Source organism: Oncorhynchus keta, unplaced genomic scaffold, assembly GCF_023373465.1.
Source record: "Oncorhynchus keta strain PuntledgeMale-10-30-2019 unplaced genomic scaffold, Oket_V2 Un_contig_2021_pilon_pilon, whole genome shotgun sequence".
Lineage (NCBI taxonomy): Eukaryota > Metazoa > Chordata > Actinopteri > Salmoniformes > Salmonidae > Oncorhynchus > Oncorhynchus keta.
In genome coordinates, this window is record NW_026281880.1 from 51372 (window position 1) to 59653 (window position 8282).

An 8282-nucleotide genomic window follows, 5' to 3' on the forward strand; every position below is an offset into this window, starting at 1 on the left:
GACAGACCTCTCTAACGGTGGATGACAGACCTCTCTAACGGTGGATGACAGACAGGACAGACCTCTAATGGTGGAGGACAGACCTCTAATGGTGGATGACAGACCTCTCTAACGGTGGATGACAGACAGGACAGACCTCTAATGGTGGATGACAGACCTCTAACGGTGGATGACAGACTGGACAGACCTCTAATGGTGGATGACAGACCTCTAACGGTGGATGACAGACAGGACAGACCTCTCTAACGGTGGATGACAGACCTCTCTAAAGGTGGATGACAGACAGGACAGACCTCTAACGGTGGATGACAGACCTCTAACGGTGGATGACAGACAGGACAGACCTCTCTAACGGTGGATGACAGACCTCTCTAATGGTGGATGACAGACCTCTCTAACGGTGGATGACATACAGGACAGACCTCTAATGGTGGATGACAGACCTCTAACGGTGGATGACAGACCTCTAACGGTGGATGACAGACAGGACAGACCTCTAATGGTGGATGACAGACCTCTAACGGTGGATGACAGACTGGACAGACCTCTAACGGTGGATGACAGACCTCTAACGGTGGATGACAGACCTCTAACGGTGGATGACAGACCTCTAACGGTGGATGACAGACCTCTAACGGTGGATGACAGACCTCTAACGGTGGATGACAGACCTCTAACGGTGGATGACAGACCTCTCTAATGGTGGATGACAGACAGGACAGACCTCTAACGGTGGATGACAGACCTCTAACGGTGGATGACAGACCTCTAACGGTGGATGACAGACCTCTCTAACGGTGGATGACAGACAGGACAGACCTCTAATGGTGGATGACAGACCTCTCTAACGGTGGATGACAGACAGGACAGACCTCTAATGGTGGATGACAGACCTCCTAATGGTGGATGACAGACCTCCTAATGGTGGATGACAGACCTCTCTAACGGTGGATGACAGACAGGACAGACCTCTAACGGTGGATGACAGACAGGACAGACCTCTGATTTATTCTGCATTTACTTTACCTTCTGTTCCAGTTTTAAGGTACCCCTGTCCCTCAGAACGTTGTCAGGTACCCCTGTCCCTCAGAACGTTGTCAGGTACCCCTGTCCCTCAGAACGTTGTCAGGTACCCCTGTCCCTCAGAACGTTGTCAGGTTGTCCCTCAGAACGTTGTCAGGTTGTCCTCAGAACGTTGTCAGGGACCCCTGTCCTCAGAACGTTGTCAGGTACCCTGTCCTCAGAATGTTGTCAGGTACACCTGTCCCTCAGAACGTTGTCAGGTACCCTGTCCTCAGAACGTTGTCAGGTACCCCTGTCCTCAGAACGTTGTCAGGTACCCCTGTCCCTCAGAACGTTGTCAGGTACACCTGTCCCTCAGAACGTTGTCAGGTACCCCTGTCCCTCAGAACGTTGTCAGGTACCCCTGTCCCTCAGAACGTTGTCAGGTACCCCTGTCCCTCAGAACGTTGTCAGGTACCCCTGTCCCTCAGAACGTTGTCAGGTACCCCTGTCCCTCAGAACGTTGTCAGGTACACCTGTCCCTCAGAACGTTGTCAGGTACCCCTGTCCCTCAGAACGTTGTCAGGTACCCCTGTCCCTCAGAACGTTGTCAGGTACCCCTGTCCCTCAGAACGTTGTCAGGTACCCCTGTCCCTCAGAACGTTGTCAGGTACCCCTGTCCCTCAGAACGTTGTCAGGTACCCCTGTCCCTCAGAACGTTGTCAGGTACCCCTGTCCCTCAGAACGTTGTCAGGTACCCCTGTCCCTCAGAATGTTGTCAGGTTGTCCTGAACGTCAGGGCCTAAATTCATGGTGTTTCAGTAGGAGTGCTGGTGGAGGTTGTAATGAAGAAGAGGTTTGGACTGCTTCTAGATCAGATATGCTTTCTGAACTCAGTCCCCTCTACCCTCAGGCCCCTCACAGAATAGGACCTGCTCTGAACAAGGTTCTCTACCATCAGTCCCCTCAGACAGAATAGGACCTGCCCTGAACAAGGTTCTCTACCCTCAGTCCCCTCAGACAGAATAGGACCTGCCCTGAACAAGGTTCTCTACCCTCAGACAGACTAGGACCTGCCCTGAACAAGGTTCTCTACCCTCAGACAGAATAGGACCTGCCCTGAACAAGGTTCTCTACCCTCAGTCCCCTCAGACAGAATAGGACCTGCCCTGAACAAGGTTCTCTACCCTCAGTCCCCTCAGACAGAATAGGACCTGCCCTGAACACGGTTCTCTACCCTCAGACAGACTAGGACCTGCCCTGAACAAGGTTCTCTACCCTCAGTCCCCTCAGACAGAATAGGACCTGCCCTGAACAAGGTTCTCTACCCTCAGACAGAATAGGACCTGCCCTGAACAAGGTTCTCTACCCTCAGTCCCCTCAGACAGAATAGGACCTGCCCTGAACAAGGTTCTCTACCCTCAGACAGAATAGGACCTGCCCTGAACAAGATTCTCTACCCTCAGTCCCCTCAGACAGAATAGGACCTGCCCTGAACAAGGTTCTCTACCCTCAGACAGAATAGGACCTGCCCTGAACAAGGTTCTCTACCCTCAGTCCCCTCAGACAGAATAGGACCTGCCCTGAACAAGGTTCTCTACCCTCAGACAGAATAGGACCTACCCTGAACAAGGTTCTCTACCCTCAGTCCCCTCAGACAGAATAGGACCTGCCCTGAACACGGTTCTCTACCCTCAGACAGAATAGGACCTGCCCTGAACAAGGTCTCTACCCTCAGACAGAATAGGAGAATCAGACAGAATAGGACCTGCCCTGAACAAGGTTCTCTACCCTCAGACAGAATAGGACCTGCCCTGAACAAGGTTCTCTACCCTCAGACAGAATAGGACCTGCCCTGAACAAGGTTCTCTACCCTCAGACAGAATAGGACCTGCCCTGAACAAGGTTCTCTACCCTCAGTCCCCTCAGACAGAATAGGACCTGCCCTGAACAAGGTTCTCTACCCTCAGTCCCCTCAGACAGAATAGGACCTGCCCTGAACAAGGTTCTCTACCCTCAGTCCCCTCAGACAGAATAGGACCTGCCCTGAACAAGGTTCTCTACCCTCAGACAGAATAGGACCTGCCCTGAACAAGGTTCTCTACCCTCAGTCCCCTCAGGCAGAATAGGACCTGCCCTGAACAAGGTTCTCTACACTCAGACAGACTAGGACCTGCCCTGAACAAGGTTCTCTACCCTCAGTCCCCTCAGACAGACTAGGACCTGCCCTGAACAAGGTTCTCTACCCTCAGACAGAATAGGACCTGCCCTGAACAAGGTTCTCTACCCTCAGTCCCCTCAGACAGACTAGGACCTGCCCTGAACAAGGTTCTCTACCCTCAGTCCCCTCAGACAGAATAGGACCTGCCCTGAACAAGGTTCTCTACACTCAGACAGAATAGGACCTGCCCTGAACAAGGTTCTCTACCCTCAGTCCCCTCAGACAGAATAGGACCTGCCCTGAACAAGGTTCTCTACCCTCAGTCCCCTCAGACAGAATAGGACCTGCCCTGAACAAGGTTCTCTACCCTCAGACAGAATAGGACCTGCCCTGAACAAGGTTCTCTACCATCAGTCCCCTCAGACAGAATAGGACCTGCCCTGAACAAGGTTCTCTACCCTCAGACAGACTAGGACCTGCCCTGAACAAGGTTCTCTACCCTCAGTCCCTCAGACAGAGTAGGACCTGCCCTGAACAAGGTTCTCTACCCTCAGACAGAATAGGACCTGCCCTGAACAAGGTTCTCTACCATCAGTCCCCTCAGACAGAATAGGACCTGCCCTGAACAAGGTTCTCTACCCTCAGTCCCCTCAGACAGAATAGGACCTGCCCTGAACAAGGTTCTCTACCCTCAGTCCCCTCAGACAGACTAGGACCTGCCCAGAACAAGGTTCTCTACCCTCAGACAGAATAGGACCTGCCCTGAACAAGGTTCTCTACCCTCAGTCCCCTCAGGCAGAATAGGACCTGCCCTGAACAAGGTTCTCTACACTCAGACAGACTAGGACCTGCCCTGAACAAGGTTCTCTACCCTCAGTCCCCTCAGACAGACTAGGACCTGCCCTGAACAAGGTTCTCTACCCTCAGTCCCCTCAGACAGAATAGGACCTGCCCTGAACAAGGTTCTCTACCCTCAGACAGAATAGGACCTGCCCTGAACAAGATTCTCTACCCTCAGTCCCCTCAGACAGAATAGGACCTGCCCTGAACAAGGTTCTCTACCCTCAGACAGAATAGGACCTGCCCTGAACAAGATTCTCTACCCTCAGTCCCCTCAGACAGAATAGGACCTGCCCTGAACAAGGTTCTCTACCCTCAGTCAGAATAGGACCTACCCTGAACAAGGTTCTCTACCCTCAGTCCCCTCAGACAGAATAGGACCTACCCTGAACAAGGTTCTCTACCCTCAGACAGAATAGGACCTACCCTGAACAAGGTTCTCTACCCTCAGACAGACTAGGACCTGCCCTGAACAAGGTTCTCTACCCTCAGACAGAATAGGACCTGCCCTGAACAAGATTCTCTACCCTCAGTCCCCTCAGACAGAATAGGACCTGCCCTGAACAAGGTTCTCTACCCTCAGACAGAATAGGACCTGCCCTGAACAAGATTCTCTACCCTCAGTCCCCTCAGACAGACTAGGACCTGCCCAGAACAAGGTTCTCTACCCTCAGACAGAATAGGACCTGCCCTGAACAAGGTTCTCTACCCTCAGTCCCCTCAGACAGAATAGGACCTGCCCTGAACAAGGTTCTCTACCCTCAGTCCCCTCAGACAGAATAGGACCTGCCCTGAACAAGGTTCTCTACCCTCAGTCCCCTCAGACAGAATAGGACCTGCCCTGAACAAGGTTCTCTACCCTCAGACAGACTAGGACCTGCCCTGAACAAGGTTCTCTACCCTCAGACAGAATAGGACCTGCCCTGAACAAGGTTCTCTACACTCAGACAGACTAGGACCTGCCCTGAACAAGGTTCTCTACCCTCAGTCCCCTCAGACAGACTAGGACCTGCCCTGAACAAGGTTCTCTACCCTCAGACAGAATAGGACCTGCCCTGAACAAGGTTCTCTACCCTCAGTCCCCTCAGACAGACTAGGACCTGCCCTGAACAAGGTTCTCTACCCTCAGTCCCCTCAGACAGAATAGGACCTGCCCAGAACAAGGTTCTCTACCCTCAGACAGAATAGGACCTGCCCTGAACAAGGTTCTCTACCCTCAGACAGAATAGGACCTGCCCTGAACAAGGTTCTCTACCCTCAGTCCCCTCAGACAGAATAGGACCTGCCCTGAACAAGGTTCTCTACCCTCAGTCCCCTCAGACAGAATAGGACCTGCCCTGAACAAGGTTCTCTACCCTCAGTCCCCTCAGACAGAATAGGACCTGCCCTGAACAAGGTTCTCTACCCTCAGTCCCCTCAGACAGAATAGGACCTGCCCTGAACAAGGTTATTTTTGTGACTGAGTGAAGTCATCCACTCTGTCCTCAACAGGAGAACTCTGGACCAGACTGACCAGCGAAGTGTTGACCCCCCGGTGGTCGTTACGACAACGTCACTTCCAGAAGGAATTAACGACTTTTAATAGTGGATCAAAATGTAAATATTACGTTTTTTATTTTCAAGAAGGAATAATATGTGGGGATGTAAATAAATGAGTTTGATGTTTGTTGTTGTTTTGAACATATGTGTAATATTAAAGGTTATAGTCGTCTTTAAAGAGCAGCATGATCCATGTATGAACTGACTATAACCAGACAACAGCATTTTATACCCAACTGTTAGTCACAATTCAGCTCGGATCAATGAGGAAATGTGTTTGGTAATGCTAACCTGCCTGTTAAATATATACTGAACAAACATATCAATGAGGAAATGTGTTTGGTAATGCTAACCTGCCTGTTAAATATATACTGAACAAACATATCAATGAGGAAATGTGTTTGGTAATGCTAACCTGCCTGTTAAATATATACTGAACAAACATGGCAATGATTTACACTCCGTTCATTTGATGAAATAAATTCATTCGGTCGTAATCTAATGGAATTCACATGACTGGGCAGGGGCGTAGCCATGGATGGGCCTGGGAGGGCTTAGGCCCACCCACTGGGGAGCCAGATCCAGCATGGGCCTGGGAGGGCTTAGGCCCACCCACTTAAGAGCCAGGCCCACCCACTCAGAATGAGTTGTCCGGACAAATGGGCTTCATTACAGACAGACACTCCTCAGCACCCCCTCCCCTGATGTAGAGGATCTGGACTGGCGTGGTTTCACCTGCAGTTGAGGCCGGTTGGAATATATATATTACAGTCTCCCAAATTCACTCACTAAAACGACGTTGAATGCAGCTTATGGAAGACAGCTCTGGTGGACATTCCCACAGTCGGCATGCCAATTACATTCTCCCTCAACTCGAGACATCTGTGGCATGATAACACTGCTTCTACACCTGCATTGCTTGCTGTTTGGGGGTTTTAGGCTGGGTTTCTGTACAGCACTTTGAGATATCAGCTGATGTACGAAGGGCTATATAAATACATTTGATTTGACTGCACAGTTTAGTGGGCTTTTGTCCCCAGCACAAGGTGCACCTGTGTAATCAGCTTCTTGATCTGGATTATCAGGGAGAAATGTTCACTGAAAAGGACGTAAAACATTTCTGGGATGTTTTATTTCAGCTCCTCCCGTGTTCCCTGTCGTTGCCCTTGAATCCCAGTTATTTCCTACCACAGTGTTAGGTAGTATTGATACGTTGAGTCACTCAGCATCAAAACCCTTTCAGTGGGGGGTTTCGCTCCTCCCTGATACTTGATTACATCTGATTAGGAACGCCCCTGACCTGGCTGTCTCTAAGTCTGAAAGGGAGACACCAGGCTCCTTCATGGAACGCGTTTGGGGCCGGTGTGAAATGAGCCGGGTCACCAGGAGGGCACCGTTGGCCCCGCCCACCACCTCAGCTCCGTTTTGAACCTGAGGATACTGCAGTAAACACTGTTCATCCACCTGTACTTCCTGTCCACCCTCTGTAGAATAATCATTGACCGTTAAAACATCTCTGTGTCGCACCGTATGTTGAGCGGTCTGTTATTTATGCCATTGTTACAAATGAATCCTCTTCAGCCCCAGACAGCTCACCAGACCAGACTAATGGATATTCAGAAATGATCCCAGACAGCTTACCTCCAGACCAGACTAATGGATATTCAGATATGATCACAGCCAGTTTACCAGACCAGACTAATGGATATTCAGATATGATCCCAGACAGCTTACCTCACCAGACCAGACTAATGGATATTCAGAAATGATCACAGCCAGCTTACCTCCAGACCAGACTAAAGGATATTCAGATATCATCCCAGACAGCTTACCTCCAGACCAGACTAATGGATATGATCCCAGACAGCTTACCTCACCAGACCAGACTAATGGATAATCAGATATGATCCCAGACAGCTCACCTTACCAGACCAGACTAATGGATATTCAGATATGATCCCAGACAGCTTACCTCCAGACCAGACTAATGGATATTCAGATATGATCCCAGACAGCTTACCTCACCAGACCAGACTAATGGATATATGATGCAACAGGGATTTAAATAATGATGATCCAGACTGGATCTAAATGTGGTGTTGGAGAAACAGACCGGATCACATCTGGCCACCCAGAACCAGGACCGGTTGTAGAGGGGAGACTGAAGGAAACAGACCCAGATCACATCTGACCACCCAGAACCAGGACCGGTTGTAGAGGGGAGACTGAAGGAAACAGACCCAGATCACATCTGACCACCCAGAACCAGGACCGGTTGTAGAGGGGAGACTGAAGGAAACAGACCCAGATCACATCTGACCACCCAGAACCAGGACCGGTTGTAGAGGGGAGACTGAAGGAAACAGACCCGGATCACATCTGGCCACCCAGAACCAGGACCGGTTGTAGAGGGGAGACTGAAGGAAACAGACCCAGATCACATCTGGCCACCCAGAACCAGGACCGGTTGTAGAGGGGAAACAGACCCAGATCACATCTGGCCACCCAGAACCAGGACCGGTTGTAGAGGGGAAACAGACCCAGAACCAGGACCGGTTGTAGAGGGGAAACAGACCCAGATCACATCTGGCCACCCAGAACCAGGACCGTTGTAGAGGGGAGACTAAAAGGAAACAGACCCAGATCACATCTGGCCACCCAGAACCAGGACCGGTTGTAGAGGGGAGACTGAAGGAAACAGACCCAGATCACATCTGGCCACCCAGAACCAGGACCGGTT

The 8282-nt window shown here is 50.8% G+C and overlaps 4 long non-coding RNA genes across 56 annotated transcripts; 1 reads left to right on the forward strand and 3 right to left on the reverse strand.

Moving 5' to 3' along the window:
* Window positions 1-1292: 1292 nt before the first annotated feature.
* On the reverse strand, window positions 1293-1688 carry LOC127920666 (uncharacterized). Its single transcript, XR_008106870.1, has 3 exons — window positions 1539-1688; window positions 1371-1482; window positions 1293-1315 (listed from the first exon to the last, which is right to left on the reverse strand). It is a non-coding gene; the product is annotated as an uncharacterized LOC127920666 (long non-coding RNA).
* Window positions 1689-1762: 74 nt separating this feature from the next.
* Window positions 1763-5449, reverse strand: LOC127920662 (uncharacterized). Of its 50 annotated transcripts, none has more exons than XR_008106837.1 (12): window positions 5013-5297; window positions 4840-4921; window positions 4649-4689; window positions 4467-4598; window positions 4012-4293; window positions 3689-3920; window positions 3408-3639; window positions 3226-3316; window positions 2771-3084; window positions 2258-2530; window positions 2025-2216; window positions 1763-1910 (listed from the first exon to the last, which is right to left on the reverse strand). It is a non-coding gene; the product is annotated as an uncharacterized LOC127920662 (long non-coding RNA). The 50 variants fall into 50 exon arrangements; XR_008106850.1 differs by lacking the exon at window positions 4840-4921 and adding an exon at window positions 4963-5012 and having other exon boundaries at window positions 4649-4839; window positions 5154-5287; XR_008106843.1 differs by adding an exon at window positions 4963-5012 and having other exon boundaries at window positions 4649-4921; window positions 5154-5287.
* Window positions 2508-5668, forward strand: LOC118383595 (uncharacterized). 4 transcript variants are annotated; one of them, XR_008106864.1, is made up of 4 exons: window positions 2508-2594; window positions 2636-2726; window positions 4349-4703; window positions 5168-5668. It is a non-coding gene; the product is annotated as an uncharacterized LOC118383595 (long non-coding RNA). The 4 variants fall into 4 exon arrangements; XR_008106861.1 differs by lacking the exons at window positions 2508-2594; window positions 2636-2726 and adding exons at window positions 2963-3098; window positions 3894-3934; XR_008106862.1 differs by lacking the exons at window positions 2508-2594; window positions 2636-2726 and adding an exon at window positions 2891-3057.
* An 84-nt stretch (window positions 5669-5752) lies between these two features.
* On the reverse strand, window positions 5753-6272 carry LOC127920664 (uncharacterized). Its single transcript, XR_008106866.1, has 2 exons — window positions 5896-6272; window positions 5753-5833 (listed from the first exon to the last, which is right to left on the reverse strand). It is a non-coding gene; the product is annotated as an uncharacterized LOC127920664 (long non-coding RNA).
* Between the last annotated feature and the right edge of the window lie 2010 nt (window positions 6273-8282).